General features: G+C 49.8%; 1 long non-coding RNA gene across 1 annotated transcript; it reads right to left on the reverse strand.

Moving 5' to 3' along the window:
• Positions 1–4,187: 4,187 nt before the first annotated feature.
• Positions 4,188–7,051, reverse strand: LOC125152377 (uncharacterized). Its single transcript, XR_007147165.1, has 3 exons — positions 6,952–7,051; positions 5,153–5,427; positions 4,188–4,277 (listed from the first exon to the last, which is right to left on the reverse strand). It is a non-coding gene; the product is annotated as an uncharacterized LOC125152377 (long non-coding RNA).
• Between the last annotated feature and the right edge of the window lie 12,835 nt (positions 7,052–19,886).

The following is a 19,886-nucleotide window of genomic DNA, read 5'->3' on the forward strand; positions in this document are numbered from 1 at the left end:
TGGAGTTGGCCCTGACTCCTCTTTTTCATTCTTCCACATCCAATGCTATTGCAAACTCTTTGCGTCCAAGTGGCCTCACCCCTCCCCACCTCCACGGGGACCGGGCTGCTCCAGGCCATGCCGTCTCTCCCCTGGATTACTGTGCAGTCTCCGAGTGGCCTCCCTCACTCTCCCCTTTGCCCTGAAGTTTAAGCCCTACACCGTTGCCAGACCTTTTGGAGACGAGCTCAGAGCCTGTCCCTCTATCTCCATGCTCTCATCTTACTCGGGGGAAAACCAAAGTCCTTCCAAGGGTGATATGGATGAACAAGTAAACACATCCTTTTGCGGACTCGCCAATGCAAGCCCAGCTAAGCCCTGTGGCCCCTGAGGCATGGGAATCAGGCAAGGACACAAGCCCTGGGCAAGAAGAGAACGGGACGGGCAGGTTAGGTATGGCAGAAAGAACCCCCAGGGCTGGGAGTCAGCACCCAGGGTCCCGACTCCTGCTCGGCTTGATTTCAGGCTTTGGGGTAATGGCCAAGTCCAATGACAACATGGGGATGAACCACAGGAAGAAGAAAAACAGAAAAAAGGGAGGTCAGGAGAGGAACTGGGGAGGGAGAAAAGGAAAGGAGGGGTTCAAGGCAAAGGGACTCCTTCCCTTGGGAAGAAAGGTGGTCCTCCCTCCTCTGCAAGACCCCCTTAAGACATCCCTTGGCCTTAAGGTAGTCATGAGTTATGGCGACATGGCGGTCACACCTAGTTTGCGCCCACCTCCACGGCAGAGGGGATTTGTGCTCAGCTGAGCAGAATGAGCCATACATAGCCAGGTTGGCACAAGGCCTTTGCACCCCTGGGGAATACCAGAGCAAGGGGGGACCCCCTCAGGAACCTTCATGCCCCGGTACCCTCCGTTAGAAGACCAGAAATGCCTTAGGTAATCTGATGAAATGTGGATTCTCCCAGAAATATGCACATACACACAGCATTTCTAACTTGGTGTGAATGTATCATACGTGAGCAAAAGTATATAGAACAGGTATGAACAGTTTACAGTTTAAATAATATTAACGATATGAACATAGAAGAACCCACCTCCATGGGTTAAGAAATAGAGCATTTGCATAGTTCTGACTTCAGCTCAGGTCATGATCTCACGGCTTGTGAGTTCGAGCCCCATTATCGGGTTCTGTGCCAATAGCTCAGAGCCTGGAGCCTGCTTGGGATTCTGTGTCTCCCTCTCTCTCTCTGCCCCTGCCCCGCTCACGCCCTGTCTCTCTCACACGCACAAAAAGAAATAAACATTAAAAAAAAAAAAAAAAAGGAAAAAGAGCGTTTCCGGTTCCCCATCACCCCCTGTGTGCCCCTCCTCAACAGCCCCCTTCACTGCTCTCCCCCACTCGGAGGCAACCACCACCCCTTGCTTAGCAAGTAATCATTTCTTTGTCTTTCTTTACCGCCTACCAATATCTCCCCAACAATACATAGTTTCCTTTTGTCCTTCTTTGAACTTTATATACAGAGAATCACACTACAGACATTTCTGTGACTTCTTTGGCTGAATATAACATGTTTGAGATTCATCCGTGATGGAGTGAGCTGTAGTTCACTCATTCTTATTGTTGGATATATTCGTTGTATCGGAGGAAGAGTAACTAATTCATTTATTCATTCAACTGTTGAAGGACATTTGGATTATTTCCATGTGTTTAATATTTGAACAACGCTGCCCATAAACTTCGGGACAGACTACTCCTGTGCATGTGTGCATGGGTTTCTAGAGTTTCTATACTTAGCAAATCGCTGGTTTGTAGTGTATGTGTCTGTTCTGCTTTATCAAGGAATGCCAAACTATTTTCCAAGATGGTGGTACCAACTACAACTCTCTCCAGCAGAGTTATTTCTTCACTTCCAGTTTCTCACATCCTCCCCAAAGCTGGGTATTATTTACACTTTGAATTTTTGCTAGTCTTTTATTATTTTTAAAAAAAATTTTAACGTTTATTCATTTTTGAGGGACAGAGAGAGACAGAGTGCGAATGGGGGAGGGGCAGAGAGAGAGGGAGACACAGAATCTGAAGCAGGCTCCAGGCGTTAGCTGTCAGCACAGAGCCTGATGCAGGGCTCAAACCCATGAACCGTGAGACCATGACCTGAGCTAAAGTCAGGTGCTTAACCGGCTGAGCCACCCAATCGCCCCTGAATTTTTGCCAGTCTTTTATTTTTTTAAATTTTTTTCATTTTTTTTTTTTAATGTTTATTTCTGAGACAGAGAGAGACAGAGCATGAGTAGGGGAGGGGCAGAAAGAGAGGGAGACACAGAATCAGAAGCAGGCTCCAGGCTCCAAGCTGTCAGCACAGAGCCCGACGCGGGGCTCGAACTCACAGACCGCGAGATCATGACCTGGGCTGAAGTCGGACGCTTAACGGACTGAGCCACCCAGGCGCCCCTTTGCCAGTCTTTTAGATGCAGCTTTAACCTGCATCTTCCTGACTTCTAATGACGTGGAGTATCCTTTCACATGTGCATTGCCCATGTGTGTTTCTTTTTGTCCTGTTAAATGATGACGTGGTTGGTGCAATTTGCTTGTTTGTTTGTTATTTTCTACTGGCTTGTTCGTCTTTTCTTCATGATTCATAGTAGTTCTTAGTATTCTGGGTACAAATATTTGTCAGTTTTGTTGCAAACATCTTTTCTTGGTTGCATTATAAGTCTTTTTTCTCTACGTGGTAGGGAAAACCTTTATTTTCACATAAATAAAGGTTATTAATGTTAACGTAATGTTCATTTAATTTAGCTTTTCTTTTGGTTTAAGTATTTATGTTTCAGTTAAGAAATCCTTCCCTACCTAGGGGACACCTGGGTGGCTCAGTCGGTTAAACGTCCGACTTCGGCTCAGGTCATGATCTCACAGTCCATGATTTCGAGCCCCGAGTCAGGCTGTGTGCTGACAGCTCAGAGCCTGGAGCCTGCTTCCCATTCTGTGTCTCCTCTCCCTCTGACCGTCCCCCGCTTGCACTCTGTCTCTCTCTCAAAATAAAATAAAAACATAAAAAAAAAAAAAAAATCCTTCCCTACCTGATAGTTTCCTAAATTACAATTTAAAATTTGCCAGGTTTTCCCTTTCTACTCCCCTTCAATAGCTTAACTAACGCTACTGCCTCGGTACAGACTTTCACTTGTAAGATGGGTGCTGGGGCCTAACGTAAAGCATGGTGACCATAGGTAACAACAGCATGTTACGTATCTGAAATTTGCTAATAACGGTAGAGCTAATGTGTTGTGACCATACCCCAAAAAAGAGAACTCTATGTGAGGTGATGGATATGTTAATTAACTTAATTATGGCAACCGTACCACAACGTGTATGTGTATCAGATGATCACATCATACACTTTAAATACATACAATTCTATCTGTCAGTTGTACCTCAATAAAGCCAGGAAAACAAACAGACGAACAGCATTGCTTTGTAATATGGTTTTGCTACCTGATGGGGCAAGATGCCTCAGTTCCCCTTCAGGAGTGTCCTGGCCGTGCTATTCCTCACGAATTTCAGAATCAGCTTGCCGAGCTCCTTGAAAAATCCCGCTGGAGGTTCCACCGCGATTACACTGATTGTAGAGATCGATATGGGGAGACCTGACATTTCTACGGGATTCGGTCTTTCTATCCAAGAGCACAGCGCATACCTCTGTGTATCTGTCATCTTTAATGTACAAAGCATTTTCAGCAGAGGTTAGGGGATCTTCAGATTCCCACATGCAACCCATCTCAGAATCCCTTGACATTGCCTCCTGCTAGCCTCCAGGCTCTCTTTTCTCCGTGTCATACACGTGAACCCATTCTTACAGCCACCTCTCACCCCCTCCCGGTTCGTCCGTCTGGTGTCCATTCCGAAGAAACTGACCAGCCTCAGCTTCTTCCGCAGCTTGGAGATCCAAGACAGTGAACTGGCTGAAAGCGTGGTTTTAGGAGCCACGATGCATGAGCTCTAATCCTCGTGTTCCGCCCCGTACTGTCTGGGAAATCTTGGCCAAGTTCCCCTACTTCTTTTGTGTGTCTCAGTTTCTTCATCTATAAAATGGGTGAGATGGGGATGGCAACCGTACCCATCCACAGCATTGTCGAGAGGATTAAAGGAATAAATACATGTAAAGCACTTAGAGCCATATACCAGCACAGCGTAACGTGTTACTTCTGTTGTTTCAAAACCTGTATTTCTTATGTCTGTGGGAGATAGGCGTCTTCTCCAGAATTTTAAATCAGGTTTATCGGACGTCACCATTCAGGCCTGGGATGGAATCACAAATATACGTTGGTATGGCCATGATGAGTGTGGAATTGGAATTTTTTTTTAGAGAAATTTGGGAGGGTTCAAAGCCTGGATTCACCACTCGTGTGCTGGGTGCCTTTGGTTTCTGAGCCTCAGGTTTCCCACTTTTTTTTAACTTTTAATTTTTTTTTCAAAAGAGAGTGAACGCATGAGCGGGGGGTGAGGAGTGGACAGGGAGAGACAGAGAGAGGGAGAGAGAGAGTCTTAAGCAGGCTCCACGCTCAGCATGGAGCCCAACACGGGGCTTGATCCCACAACCCCGGGATCATGACCTGAGCCCAGTTCAAGAGTCAGACGCTCAACTCACTGAGCCACCCAGGTGCCCCTCAGTTTTCCTGCTTGTAAAGTGGGGGTAACATGGGGGGTAACATGGGGGTAACTCAGTCTGTTAGGCGTCTGACTTGGGCTCAGGTCATGATCTCACGGTTCGTGGGTTTGAGCCCTTCGTCGGGCTCTGTGCTGACAGGTCAGAGCCTGGAGCCTGCTTCAGGTTCTGTGTCTCCCTCTCTCTCTGTCCCTTCCCTGCTCACACACACTCTCTCTCAAAAACAAATAAACATTTTATTAAAAAATTGTTTTTAATGTTTTTATTTATTTTTGAGACAGAGAGAGACAGAACACGAGCAGGGGAGGGGCAGAGAGAGAGGGAGACACAGAATCCGAAGCAGGCTCCAGGCTCCGAGCTGTCAGCACAGAGTCTGACATGGGTCTTGAACTCACGGACTGTGAGATCATGACCTGAACTGAAGTTGGACGCTCAACCGACCGAGCCACCCAGGCGCCCCAAAAACAAATAAACATTTTAAAAAAATGTTTAAATGGGGGTAACATACCTGTTCGATAAGATAACCAACGGGAAGGACTTTGATATCATTATTGGAAGAGACCCATTTCTCAAGATTCCACGATGCCAGCTGCCGCCGTGTCCCCAGGGGTCACTGCTTCTTCCTAGAGGCCTTTCCCTCTCTGCCACTCTGCCAGATCCCAGATCACACTAGGCTAGCAGGCCGTGCAAAGGTGCAGATTCCTTGGTCCCATCCCAGAGATTTGGATTCAGTGGATCGGCAGCAGGGGCCTGGAATCTGCATGTTTACAGTGTGTTTAATTCCTGTTTAAAAAAATAGAATTCCGGTGTTAGTGACACATTTCATAAACATAGTCCCGGGCGGAGAGTGGCTGTAGCAATTTCCACCTGCTTTGCCTGACCCGAGCTCCTTCTTTCTCTCGCATTGGTGCACATTTCTTCCTTTTGCTGTGGCCGCTTAGCAAAGAGCACACAGCCACTTCCTGGCTGAGCTGTGTTTTCCCTGGGAGGGGTGAACGGGTGCCCTCTAGGGCATGCAAGTGAGAAGAGCCGCTCCGTGCTCATTGTCTGGGCCACAGTCACGGCGGCCATAAAACACGCAGAGCAGATGCGTCGGATGGGTGAGGGGACAGAGGTGGGAACTGCACCCTCATCAAGGTGATCGTCGAGAGGCCGCGGCACGGGGTTGTTCACAATGAAGCCAAGGGCTGGGGATGTCGCCTCCAGTCTGGGCTGGTCCTGCTCTGCCTTTGTGCCCAGGAACCCGAAGGCAGTTATTGATGGCAGTGCAGGCGGTGGTCCACACTGTGTAGACCACACACAGAGAACACCTGCCTGAGGCATGTCCTTATATGAAGCCTGCCATCTCCTCCTCCCCCAAGGCGAAAGCTGAGTGGTCTTAGGGCAAGGGCAGGGGAACTAGTGAGTTGGGCTCAGGGGGTGGTTTTCTGCCCCTCTTTATGGTAAATACCATCACCGTCCCCTTGCAGTTTTTTAGGAGACCGCAGACCCCCTGGTGGCCGTAGTGTGATAAGCCAGCACGGTGTCACTCGACTTTCACACTGAGTGGGGCTTCAAATCCTGGCTCTGTCACCTGGTAGCTGCGTCACCTTGGGCTGATGTGTGCCTGTTTCCTCTTCTACACAGTGGGGTCCATCATCATAGTTATCTCGCAGCGTGGTTGGAAGACGCGGAAGCATCATGACTCTGAAATGCCCCCGACGTGGGCGGCATATACGAAATACACGTGGGCATTTGCTACATGTCTGGCAGTCATTGATGGAGCATTTATTGGTTGTAAGGACCACATACGATTGCGTATACTACTCACCGTGGTTATCCCCACTTTTACAGATGAGTTAATGCTGGCAGAGGTCAAATGGCTTGTCCCTGGCCGCGTGGGTAGGATGGGACAGGAAGTGGGATTTGAACCCGGATCTGGGCTGGCTCCAGGGCACGTGCTCTTAATCACTGCTCTTTCTGGTGGCTCAGCGTCTGCCTCCTGGGTCCCGGCCGTCTTCATCCTCCCCGCCTCCTCACGGCCCCCTCCCCGCGCTAGCTCCCCATCTCAGGAGGACCCTTCTCCATTTGTGGCTGGGAACCTGGAGGCTGTGGCTGATGCAGTTCTGAGCCTCAGCACCGTCAGGAGCCACAGTCTCCTCCTGTCCTTTCCCCTCTGAACCAGAGTCCTTCCTCCCCAAGGCTCCCCTCCTCCCACTCCGATCCCTGACGCACCCACCCTGCCCACCACCTCTGGGACCCGTCTCGACACCACCCTGCCCCTCTCCTGCTTTCCCTCTCCTGTCTCCTCCCCTCCGTCCTACCCACCTGTCCAGGTCTCCCCTCCTTACGGCAGTGTCCCGCTCGCTCCATTTCCCCCCGTGGCTCAAGGAAGAGCCCGTGCTGCGTCGGTGGCCTTTCCCCCAGTCACTCAGGTTAGTGGCAGGACGAGCGTCCAGGCCCTGGCTCCTGTCACGTGGTCCAAGGCTCTTCCCACAGCCCACATCCTCTCCGTGGAGCGGTTATCAGACTGGGCACACCCTGAGGGCACAGGACATGGGACAGGGAAACAGAGGAGGCTGGGAAGGAGGGTCCAGACTGGCCGGATCTGGGTGCTCGCAGGGTCCAAGAGAGGCCATTCCTTTCTTTTTTTGTTTTTTTTTTTTAAAGTTTTTTAAATAAAATTTTTTAAGTTAATTTATGTTTTTGAGAGAGAGAGGGTGCGAGCAAGGGAGGGGCAGAGAGACAAAGAGAAAGAATGCCAAACAGGCTCTGAGCTGTCAGCACAGAGCCCAACGCGGAGCTCGAACCCATGAGCTATGAGATCCTGACCTGAGCTGAAGTCAGACACTTAACTGATTAAGCCTCCCAGGCTCCCCTAGGCCATTCCTTTCCTGTTCCAAGGGACATAGACACACACCCATCAGCCCTACAAGGCACCGCTTTCCTGGTGAGGAGACAAGGTTGCGGGTTCTCACCGTGCATGGATAGCTGTGGGCTGTTGAGTTCCATTCAGCCCAGGTGCCGCCCCCCACCCCGTCCAACAGTCCAACAGAACCCACTTCTGGGTGCGTGTGTGCGGGGGGTGAGCAGAGGTGGTGGGGAGGGGACTCGTGAGGGGCGGACCCACTGGCCCGAAGGGAGGGTGTGCTGTCAGAAAGGGGAGGCTGTACTCATATTCTAGGCGGCTCAAGGGCAGGACTGGAGCCCAAAGCATTTGCTGTGGGGCCTCAGAGCCCGGCTCCTGGGAGCACAGGAAGGAGTTTAGCGGGCAATGTCAGGGACGGAGGAGGCCGCCTTCTGAGGCCTGAGTGACCCCTGGTTTGTGGTAAGAAATCACAGTGTGGGGCTTGTTCGCCTGACAGTTTTCCAGGCCTCCGTGAAGCTGGGGAAGGGGCCACGGGAGGGGAGGGCAGATTCCGCCAATCATTGCTAATCAGCTTGCTGGGAATAGCCCCTCTGGTGGCTGGGGTGGGGGACAGGGCCATCCTCCAGCCCAAGTGACGTCCAAGTACAGTTGAACGACAGCATTTTCTTCTCTGTGTGTTCACTTTTACATTTACCATCTATTTATGACCTTGAAACGGGTTTTCGATTTCTGATGGTGATATAGAGTCTCTCTCATGATTTGTGAGTTCTAACTTTATGATCTTAAAATCATGAAATATCGCAGACTTACATAAAAAGATACCCATCGTGTAACAAAGAGCGAGCTAGCTTAAAAAACAGAAACATTAGCCGTATGACCGATGGTCCTGTGTTCTACTCCCCAGGTGTGCCCCTGTCCTCCCTCCTACATGGCCAGCCAGGTTGATTATTCTCAGGCATGAAAGTCATGAATCTATCAATGCTTTCTCTAGGTGGATGGATGGATGGATAGATAGATAGATAGATAAATTGATAGAGGGAGGTAGGTAGATAGAGGTAGAGATATAAAGATATTGACAAATATAGGGATATATATGGATATACACATAGGAAATATATAAATCACTAAAATTATAAATGTGTATTTCTAAAATTATCATATACTAACAATTGGCCCTTGACTAATACAGGTTTGTCCACACACGTCCACTAATATGCATATGTTTTACGGTACCGTTCAGTAAATATATTTTCTCTTCCTTAGGATGTTCTTAATAACCTTTTTTTTCTCTATGTTTACTTTATTGTCAGAATATGGTATATAATACACGTAACATACAAACTATGTGTTAATCAACTGTTTACATTATTAGTAACACTTCTGGCCAATAGTAGGCTATTAGTAGTTAAGTTTTGGGGGAGTCACATTTACACATGGATTTTCGACGGAGTGGGAGGGTCAGTGTCCCTAACCCCTGCATAGTTCCAGGGTCAACTGTCTTTTTTTTTCCCCCTTTAGGTCAACCGCCTTCATGTGCGTGTGTCTATGAGGCGTAACGTACAAAAAAGTGCACCAATCATAAAGGTACTTTTTACATGGTAAATACATCCACAAAATCACCATTCGGACCATTAAAAAGTGTGACCAGCACACCAGAGACTCTCCTTGTTCCCCCTCCTAGTGAACATCTACCTACTCCAGCCCCCACAAAAGTAACCACTCTCTTGACCTCTAACAGCGTGGATGAGTTTTGCTTGTCTAAACAATAGAAAGTATGTTTTTGTGCATGTTTAAAGTTGACACGAACGGCATCATTCTGCATGAACCTTTCTGCAAATGTTCTTGAGATTTTTCCATGTTGATACTTGAACTTCCTTTTAAAAACAAATGTATTTAATTAACAAGAGTGAGTTGATTTTAAGGAAAACACCGAGGGCATACTAGGACAAGTTGAGCAGAGGGTGCCAGAACTTAGGAAACATTGGATCTAACTCCGCTATCTTCCCCTTTTACAGGTGTGAAAACTGAGGCCAGAGAAGTGAGAGCCATACCCCCCGGGCCACTCTGCAAGTTCATGTACTGCTGGGACAAGGGCCCCAGCCCCAAATGCCTGAGGCCAGAGATCTTTTCCACTACGTCATGTTGGCAAGGAACACCTCCCTCCACCCAACCCCATGGCGACAGATAGCAACTCCATTTCCTAGCCAAGGTTACTTCTTAACCTCGAACTGCAGAAACTAAGCTGTTCTCATTGAATTGTTTTAGAATGAAGCCTGGGGTGGGGGCGGTGTGGTGGTGTGGGGACAAGTCAGCTGTCCAGCTTTCAAAGTTATGACAAGTCTTCCACTCGGCAGCCCACCTCGGTGACCTATATTTTAATATGTGCTATTAGATTATTGCTAATGAGACATTTTAGGGCTAAAAGAATTATGCTCGCTGCCCGGGCTTCGGTAAAAGTACAATCGAATTAAGGGCTGAAATCGTTTAGGACTCTGCTAGACAACCTGTCCCCCAGGCTGGGCCTGAATGGAGAGATTAAGCTTTAGAAATTACACAGGAAAAATAAGTATAATTGATCTAAGGTAACTTCACTCGTCTAAATTAAATAATGTGATTGTTACAGGCAGAAAGGATCAGGATGAGGAGCCGGACGGAAAAGGCTCGCTATCTGCAAACAAAGTTATAAGTAAAAGCCTTAGGGAATTGACTTTTTCCTGACGAGCTGGACACCCTCCTTGCTGATGGCTTTGAGAGTCCGCTGGGGCATGAGCCGGAAGTGGACCCAGTCTGAGCTCAGAGAATCTGAGCTTTGGGACCCCCGAGCACCATCCTCACATCCCCTGCCTAGTACCTGGGCCCTTCCAGCTCTTCCCAGCCTCCCAAATGGGGGAGCTGACGCCACCCTATCCCCTTAGGCAGGTTGTCCAATGTCTTCACTCTTGGGTGCGAGAGATTTCTCTGCGGGTGGCTGGCCAGCTGCTTTCGTGTGGCCGGTGCCCACCCGCGTGAGTCCTGCCCCCTGGAGCCCCAAAGATCGGGTCCATGCCAACCTCCCTGGAACAAGATCTCCCCCCACCTCCCATGCCACCATTTATCATGGCGCAGTGCCAGCCTGAGACCAGTTCTCGAACGGGGCTGCGGCGTTTGCACAATGGCAGAGGACCTGGTGTTCAGGGAGCTGACTGGCTGAAGGAGAGAAGTGATATCTCCTCTCTGGCTTAAGTGTTTGCATCCCACCAACACTTCCCTTGGTTCTACGTCATTGGGGAAGCGGGGGCGGGGTGGGCAATGTCAGTCCTGGTGCTGTTCATTCAATGGCAGATGCTGTCGGCAGGAATCTCCCTGCTAACCTGTGAGGGCAGAGAGTTCTCACCTCATCCATCTATCTTGTCCACTCAGCCCCCTTTGCCTCCCAGAGCTCCTGTGTGTCCTACTCCTAGGTGAAGAGTGGGCGGCCCTGGAAGGGGAGATTAGGGGGCTCCCAAACTCCCCCCAAATTTTGCTGCATCTAATGCCTTCAAGCCCATAGTTAACCCTATTTAAAAAAAAATTCCAGGGCACCTGGGTGGCTCAGTCGGTTGAGCATCCGACTCTTGGTTTCAGCTCAGGTCATGATCTCACAGTTTGCGGGTTCGAGCCCCACGTCAGGCTCCGTGCTGTCCGCACGGAGATTGGGATTCTCTCTCTCTCTCTCTTTCTCTGCCCCTCCCCTGATCCCTCTTTCTGTCTCTCTCTCAAAATAAACAAATAAACTTCAAAAAAAAAAAATTCCAGGGTGCCTGGATGGCTCGGTGGGTGGAGCGACCGACTCTTGATTTCGGCTGGGGTGGGATCAAGCCCCAAGTCAGGCTCCGTGCTGAGTGTGGGAATCTTGCTTAGGATTCTCTCTCCTCTGCCCTCCTCCCCCGTTCACACTGTCTAAATTAATTAATTAAAATCTTTTAAAAAATTCCAGTTAGTCAACATAGAGTGTTGTACTAGCTTCAGGTGTACAATATAGTGATTCATCACTTCTTTTTTTCTTTTTTCACCGTTTTTATTTATTTTTTTTGGGACAGAGAGAGACAGAGCATGAACGGGGGAGGGGCAGAGAGAGAGGGAGACACAGAATCGGAAACAGGCTCCAGGCTCTGAGCCATCAGCCCAGAGCCCGACGCGGGGCTCGAACTCACGGACCGCGAGATCGTGACATGGCTGAAGTCGGACGCTTAACCGACTGCGCCACCCAGGCGTCCCGTGATTCATCACTTCTATACATTACTCAGTGCTCATCATGATACATGTCCTCTTAATCCCCTTCCTATCAGTTTCACTATCCTCCCACCTACCTCCCCTCTGATAACCACCAGTTTGTTCTCTGCATTTAAGAGTCTGGGTTTGTTGGTTTGTTTGTTCGTTTGTTTTTGTCTCTTTTTTTCTTTGTTCACTTGTTCCGTTTCCTTTTCTTTAAGCAATTTTGTTAATGTTTATTTTTGAGACAGACAGAGAGCGAGCAGGGGAGGGACAGAGAGAGGGAGACACAGAATCCGAGGCAGGCTCCAGGCCCTGAGCTGTCTGCACAGAGCCCAGCTCGGGGCTTGAACTCACATACCGCGAGATCATGACCTGAGCCGAAGTCGAACACTGAACCGACTGAGCCACCCAGGTGCCTCCATTTGTTTTGTTTCTTAAGTGACACATATGAGTGAGATCATATGGTATTTGTCTTTTTCTGGCTGACTTATTTCTGTTAGCATTATACTCTGTAGATCTATCCATGTTGTTGCAAATGGCAAGAACTCACTCGTTTTTTACAGCTAAGTAACATTCCATTATGTTATACATCACATCTTCTTTATCCATTCATCTATCAATGGACACTTGGGTTCCTTCATATCTGGGCTACTGTAAATAATGCTGCAATAAACATAGGGATACATACATCTTTTCAAATCAGTGTTTTCATATTTGTTGTTTAAATAGCCAGTAGTGGAATTACTGGACCAGAGGGTACGTCTCTTTTTAATTTATCGAGGAACCTCCATACTGTTTTCCACAGTGGCTGCCCCAGTTTTCATTCCCACCAACAGGGCATGAGGGCTCATTTTTCTTCACATCCTCACCAGCCCCTGTTGTTTCTTGTGTTTTTAATTTTAGCCATTCTGACAGGCGCGAGGTGATATCTCATTGTGGTTTTGATTTGCATTTCCCTGATGAGGAGTGATGTTGAGCATCTTTTCATGTGTCTGTTGGCCATCTGGATGTCTGTTGGAAAAAATGCCTGTTCATGTCTTCTGACCATTTTTCATCAGATTATTTGCTTTCTTTGGTGTTGAATTGTATCAGTTCCTTATATATTCTGGATAGTAACTTCTTAATCAGATGTGTCATTTGCAAATACTTTTCCCATTCCCTACGTTGCTTGTTGATATTGTTGACTGTTTCCTTTGTGTCATTCTCCAGGTTAAAAACGAACTAGAACACGGGGGCGCCTGGGTGGCTCAGTTGGTTAAGTAGTTAAGCATCTGAGTTTAGCTCAGGTCATGATCTTGTGGTTTGTGGGTTCGAGCCCCACCTCGGTCTCTCTGCTGACAGTGCGGAGCCTGGACCCTGTTCAGATTCTATGTCTCCTCTCTCTGCCCCTCCCCTGCTCACACTCTGTCTCTCTCTCAAAAAATAAACATTAAAAAAATTAAAAAAAAAACTAGAATATGTAGATACAAAGGATTTCCTCCCTCTCACCATCCTTTCTTTTTTTCTTCTCCCCACCCCCTTAATTCCTTCCTTCCTTCCTTCCTTCCTTCCAACAGATATTTCCTGAGCAACTATTATGTGTCAGGGACAGTTCTATGACACAGGACTATAGTGGGAAACAAGATGGCTAAGGCCCCTGCTTACACTCAAGGAGGGGGAAACATCTAAAATGAATAAACGAGCAAATAAATAAGATATCAAGACATACTGACAAGCGCTTGAAGACTACACTAGAGTGTGAGTTAATTCAGAAAGCTGGGGAGGGCCCCGGGCCAAGCAGGTACTCAGGGAAGCTTCTCCAGGGCCTCCCAAATTGAGAGATCAGAAGTTGAGATGGGCTGAGCCCTCCAGAGAGCAGGGAGGAGAGACCAAGGCAGAGAGTGCACAGGCCGGGGTTGGAGCAGACAGAACCAGCAGGAAGGGGAGGCTTCCAGAGGAGACGGTGGCAAAAGGAAAGAAGAGGTGGGCAATGGCCTGATTTTAAGGCACCTGTTGGCCACGGTGAGAAGGATGGCGTGTGTGAAGGAAGCCATTGGGAGTGGCTGAATGGGAGAGCGCATGATCGAAGTTGTATCGAAAGGGTCTGTCCGGCCGGTGCGTGCAGAGTGGGGCAGGGACCTGGTCCAATGGCTCTGGAGTCACCAGGGGAGAAGAGGGGCTGTGAACAGCTGAGACCCCTCCCGGGCAGGAGGAAGAGGACTGGCAGGAAAGGACAGTCTGGGGACAGTTTCTGATCCTGAAAAACATAAAGAGACATAAAGAGCAAACAGACATGCTCTCTCCAGTTCTTTAGAGACACGACTGTCCTGGCCCAGAAAACTGCCCACCTTGGCCCGTCCTGCTGGGAACCATCTTGGAACCCGTCTGTGTCTTTCAAAGTGGGACAGACGGGATCAGCGTCAGGGGCCGCGGGCCTCTGAAACACCCGCTCTTTGAATGGGTCTGTGGACAGGGCAGAGCACAGATCTTGACTGCTCTTAAGTACATCTCCAAACCTCACTCTGTCAGCAAACAGGTGACTTTCAGTTTGTGGAACAGGAGAGATCTCTGTTCCTCAAAAGCCTGTGACCGAGTCCGAGAGACTCCCGTATTCATTCCTGTCTTTGAAAGCAGAAGTGCAAGCTTGAACTTGGGCAGTATAAACCTCTTTCTCTCGTGAATTCAGTCCTCCCCGTTGCACTTGGCACAGGGTCTACTCTTTGGGCCTCAGCTTTCCTTTCTGTATAATGGGCGAGATGATTTCCAGTGTTCACGCCTGTCTGACATCTATGTCCTCCCTGAAAGGGAGGGATGAGGGGTAAACTTAGGGGCAGTATAACAGGGGGCAAAGTAGACAATTCTGAATAAATCGTGGGCCCTCTGCCCATCTCACTGTGTCCCGGGGTGGGGGTGCTGCCACTGACCAGGCAAGAATCCGATGAGAGGGGAGGGCCAGGGGGAGGATGGGCTGGCTGCCGCAAAGGACCCACATAGCAGCATGTAATTACATTTTCCCGACTTCTCCTGTTGTTTCGGTCACCTGAGGGCTTTGCAAAGCTTTCGTCGTTCTTTCTCCGTTGTCTGATTTTCTTTTCTCTTTTTCTTTTCTTTTTTTCCTGTTACCTTCAGACACTGATATTAGCTCGGTGACTCAGCCCTTTGGCTCCTTATTAATTCCAGGCTCCTGTGTCCTATCCGCCCATTCTCCTTCCTGCTTCTCAGAAGCCCGGCTCGCACTTTAGTTCTTCGCGGGCAGCGAACGCTGCCCACGATGCCCTGCTACCTTCCTCTCTGAAGTACCGTGGGTCTGTGGATTTCCTGCGCTGACAGCTCCAAGTCCCATTGCTAGTGTAGACAGAAAATTCTGAAGTCGCTGCATATTTTCTAAAACAACAAGACCCCCAGATAAAGCAGGGCAATGGAACATCACAAGGTAAGTCGCGAAATTTTTAGGACGGAGGAGACTCCAGAGTTCATCCAAAGCGGCGTGTCCTCTCCACTGTACCACCCCCTCAGCAGTGGCCATTTAACAGGTGCTTGCATGCCTCCCTCGACGGAGTGCTTACTTCTTGCAAAGGCAAACGACTGCACCTTTAGACTTCACTGACTGGTAGGGAGTCCTGTGGTCAAGCTGCCGGCCCTGGGTTCAGCCCTTGGAGCCACACGGAGGATGGTGACCCCCTCCTTCTGCACAACCACGGCAGATATTGGAGGACAGGGATAGCGAGTCTCCCTCCCCGACTCCAATGCCACTGCCACCCACCTCGGGTTCTCTCTTGTCTAGGCCAAGCGTCCAGCCCCAATGCCTTTAAGTCTTACAAGAGACTTGATTCCAAATCACAACTCCTGGACTTGCCTTTGGAATTCAGCAGCTGCCAGGGACATCACAGCTAATTGCCTAAGAGGCCACGGGGACACATTTCTTCCCCTCCCCAGTCATTGACTTTCTCGGGTTTCGTTGATCCAGTTTGTATCGATTGCATCCCGGTGAAACGCAGACACTTGCACGGTTTCACCGCCCCTGAGAGACCTGCCTGTCATCTCGAACCGGGGCCAGACCAAAACCATTCGTGATCACTCGGGAAGGTGCCCGAGGGCCACTAAAGCAGCTGCGGCATCAGCCAGCCAGTCCGGGTGAATGGCAGAAGGAGTTACCTGGGACAGGGAGCCACCAACCAGCACCTTGTGGGCCACCTGGAAGCCGTGGAGTTGTGGTTGATGCACCTGCTACTTCGCAAATCAGGAACTCTCACACGAAACTCAGAGTCTCTGGTTTCTTCTAAAGCATCGGGAGCTCTGTCCGGCCACTCTGAGTTTGGGGGAAGGCACAATCTCTCCAGCTGAACCCAGACTCCTTACTTCTCTTTGGTCCACTCACTCCCCTTTCTGCCCACTTTTGTGCTGTGAAGAGTTTGCAGCCCCTGCCCGGGGCACTTCTGCCTCTCCTGCCCCAGAATTTCCACCTCTTTGGCACCAGGATGGTGAAAGTACAGGACAGATGCCCAGAGAATGGAGTCTTGGTTGGGGACAAAAGGTAAGGCAGAAAAGGGCACCTTGTTCTTCCCGATGGAGACCTTGGCCTGGAGGACAGAGGCCACAGCTGTCGGTCTGACCCTGGAGGACTCATCAGCCAGTCGGCCACTAGGCTCTTTCAGATCAGGGTCCTGCCAGTCTTTCCAGGCACTGCTCTCCCCTCCTCTCTCCTCACACCCTTCACTCCCCGAAAGCTGGGCCTCCCCCTTCTTCCTCCACGCACAGGTCGGTCCCTCTGTCCGGAAACTCCCTCCTTTCCTCCTCTTTGCTTGGAGAATCCCACTTCCTTGGGACTTCATTCCAACTCAGACCACAGCCAGGTCAGACCCCCTTGGTCTGTGTTCCAGCTGTCCCCATACCTCGAGTGACAGGCCTTACCCCACACGCCAGTGATAACACCGGTGCCCCCTGCCAGGGGACGAGCTTGTTGAGGACTGAGATGGGGTCTCGTTCACCGTACCCCCCCTCCACCTCCGGCTGCAGGCAATGCCATCCCCACCCTGTTTTGTTGACCGTCTGACACGGCTTTTGGGCCTGACCAGATGTTGTGCTGAACAGGAGGGAGCAGGAAGGATCCTGGGGGTGACCGGTCCCATCTGCGTGTTACCTGGTTGCCCTGAAAAGGTGTGGTCACCCGCTTCTCCCGCAGAAGACGGAGGGTCTGGAGGGCTGTTGCCAAAGCTTGTTCAGCGCCATCTTTGGAAACCATCGGTTTACAAAAAAGTACCGTATTAGTTTCCTACGGCTGCCGCAGGCAACCACAGACTTTTGTTGTCTCGCTGTCCTGGAGGCTGGATGTCTCAAATTAAGGTGTGGGCAGGCTCTGGCTCCTTCTGAGGGCTCTGGGAGAGAACGCTTCCTTGCCTTTTCCAGCTTCTGGAGTTTGAAGGCAGTCCTTGACATTCCTCTGCCTGGAGCTGCGTGGCTCCAATCTCTGCCACTCTCTTCGTGTGGTGTCCTCTTTCCGTGGTTGTCTGCATCCCACTGTTTTCTTTTCTCCTAAGGACACCAGTCAGATTGGATCAGAACCCATCCTCGTATTAACTAACTGAGTCTGTCAAGACCCTATTTCCAAATAAGGTGACATTCTGCGTACCTTCTGACATTCTGAGTTAAGGCTTCAGCATGTATTTTGGGAGGGGGGGGGGGCACATTTCAATCCGTAACAAGTACCAGAATCTCCGTCACTCCTAGCCTCTGCCGTCTCCCAGCCGATGGCCGAAGGATGACCTCAGTGACAAAGTCAATCGAGGTATTGCCGCGAATGACCCAAGACTAACGGGGCTCGTCAGCCAACTCTGGTCCTCCCAGAGGTCCACGAAGGGGCAAACCTGGATGCTGTCTGGGTGTTTCCTCATTCCACACAGGCCGTAAGCCACGGCTGTGGCCAGGATGTCTGATCAAGCCTGGTGCTCGAAACCAGCTGATCTGGGCAGGACGTGGCTGCGTGCCAGCACTGAGGACCCTGAGAGCAGCCATTTACTTTTGGTTCCCTAAAGAAGAGTAAATGTTGTGAGTTGTTCCAGAAGTAGGCTGGAAGCTCTCTGGTGGCCTTTCCTGATCGAGCTCAGATTCAGAACCGCAGATCTCCGGTGGTATCCTAATCGGGAGTATTATTTTTTCCTTGGCAAGACATAACCTCAGCCTTGGACTAAACCCACTCAGTTCAAATGATGTATTGACATTTGGATTTTTTTCCCCCCGTAGACGAGTTATGAAAAAAACCGAAAACGTTGATTTCTACTGGAATGGATTTATTAGTAGGTGTTGGAGATGAGCAACAAGTCATACGTGAGCTTTCCTTTAGGGGAAAAATATTACTGGTTTGGCTCAAGCTTTAGAAAATGAGTTTGATGCCCCCTCACCCCCACCCCATAGTTTGGGATTCTGGCGTGTCACATACTGTTTGACAAGATTGAAAACATGCTTGTTCTGAGCAAAGCAATCCAGACTCTTTTAAAGTTGTCAGTAGGGCGTTGGGTACCCAGCACCTCGCATGTGGAATACACCCACCCCACCCCCCCCACCACCCATTCAAAGGCACTGAGAGCCATCGCTTGACCAAATCAGGGCTCCGTCAAAGTGCCCCTTCATTCTGTTTCTCCTTGGCTGCCATTTGGAGGTGGTGAGAAGAACGAGCACCTGTCTCTCTAGGTCTCCTTGGTCTTAACCTCTGCTTTTCTCGATACATCTGTAAAATGGGCGTCCCAGGGTATCAGGATAGCCCTAGGTGTGAGCTCTGACATCCTTGGGAGAAAAATGTCAGACTATATCCACCCGAGTCTCCTGATTTTCCAAAGCTCACACAGTAATGCCAGCATTCAAGGTAATACTTTTTATACGATGTTACACTTCGAAAGATTTTCTCTCTCATTCTCTCAGTCCCTGCCTCTGTCTCTCTCTTTCACACGTGTACACACACACACACACACACACACACACGTTTGGTCTGAACTGACTCCCTAAAGCTCCGTGACGGTATGTAGATGAAGTAATATCCCCATTTTATAGAGGAGGAAACTGAGTCCTAGCAAGCTAAGGGATGGTGACAGTAAGTCAGTGAATGAACACAGCAACTGGAACCTAAGTGCCCTGAGCCTGGCATTCTTTTCTCTGCACTACGGGCCCACCCAGAAAATGGTGAGCACAAGCAAACATGCATGGAGAGTGGGATGGGAAAGGTCCGAGCTCCCAGGTGCCTCCCGGATTCCCTCCCATGCCATCACCCTCTGCAGCCTCTTCTGGCAACGAGCAGGTCGCCCCTCCCTCAGACGCGCACGGAAGCCCTGGCCCCAGCCTGGCCATCAAGCTCTCTGGGAACAAACAAGGCCTTTCCTCCAACCCCAGAACACTCGATCTCTCCTCTTGTGCCGACCCCACCCTGGGGAGCCATGCGTCATTGCTGTCAACACACTGGGGCTGGGTGACCGCCACAGGAATTCATCCATAAACGCAGACAATGGCTGAGGAAGTGCAGGCCTTTCATGTGGCTTGAGGGCCACATGTGGGGGATCAGAGCCAAGGGGGCCTCCATTCCAGGTCATATTACCACTTGTACCCTTTATGTGTGGCCTCTCATGAGCCCTCTGGTCTCATTGGCTCTCTCCAAGGGTCCTATGCGGTAGACAAAGCCACAGTTATGATTTCCTCTTAGAGATGCAGAAACTGAGGTGCAGAGAGATTGCAGTGGCTTAGGGGTGCTGCATGAGACTCAGAGCTGACCGGGGGTTAGGGGACTAGGCCAGCTTTGCCCCCAGAACACGACCTGGCAGTAACTTCACTTTCCAGGGTCTAGCTTCCTCCTTTGCAAAAAGGGGGCTATTGCTTCATTTGAGACACTTCTTGGGTCCAAAGAGGTAGCTTCTTTTTGACAACACTTTGAGAATTATTATGTTTTCTTAAATCACACAGGGACGCCTGGGTGGCTCGGTTGGTTAAGGGTCCGACTCTTGATTTTGGCTCAGGCCGTGATCTCACAGTGCATGAGATTGAGCTCCACATCAGGCTCTGCATTGACCTCTCTCCCTCTCTGCTCCTCCCCACCCACCCCCCAAAATAAATAAATAAATAAGCTTAAAAAATCATACAGGGGCACCCAAGTGGGTGGCTCAGTTGGTTAGGCTCAGGTCACGATCTCAGGGTTCATGGG

Source organism: Prionailurus viverrinus, chromosome E2, assembly GCF_022837055.1.
Source record: "Prionailurus viverrinus isolate Anna chromosome E2, UM_Priviv_1.0, whole genome shotgun sequence".
Classification (NCBI taxonomy): domain Eukaryota; kingdom Metazoa; phylum Chordata; class Mammalia; order Carnivora; family Felidae; genus Prionailurus; species Prionailurus viverrinus.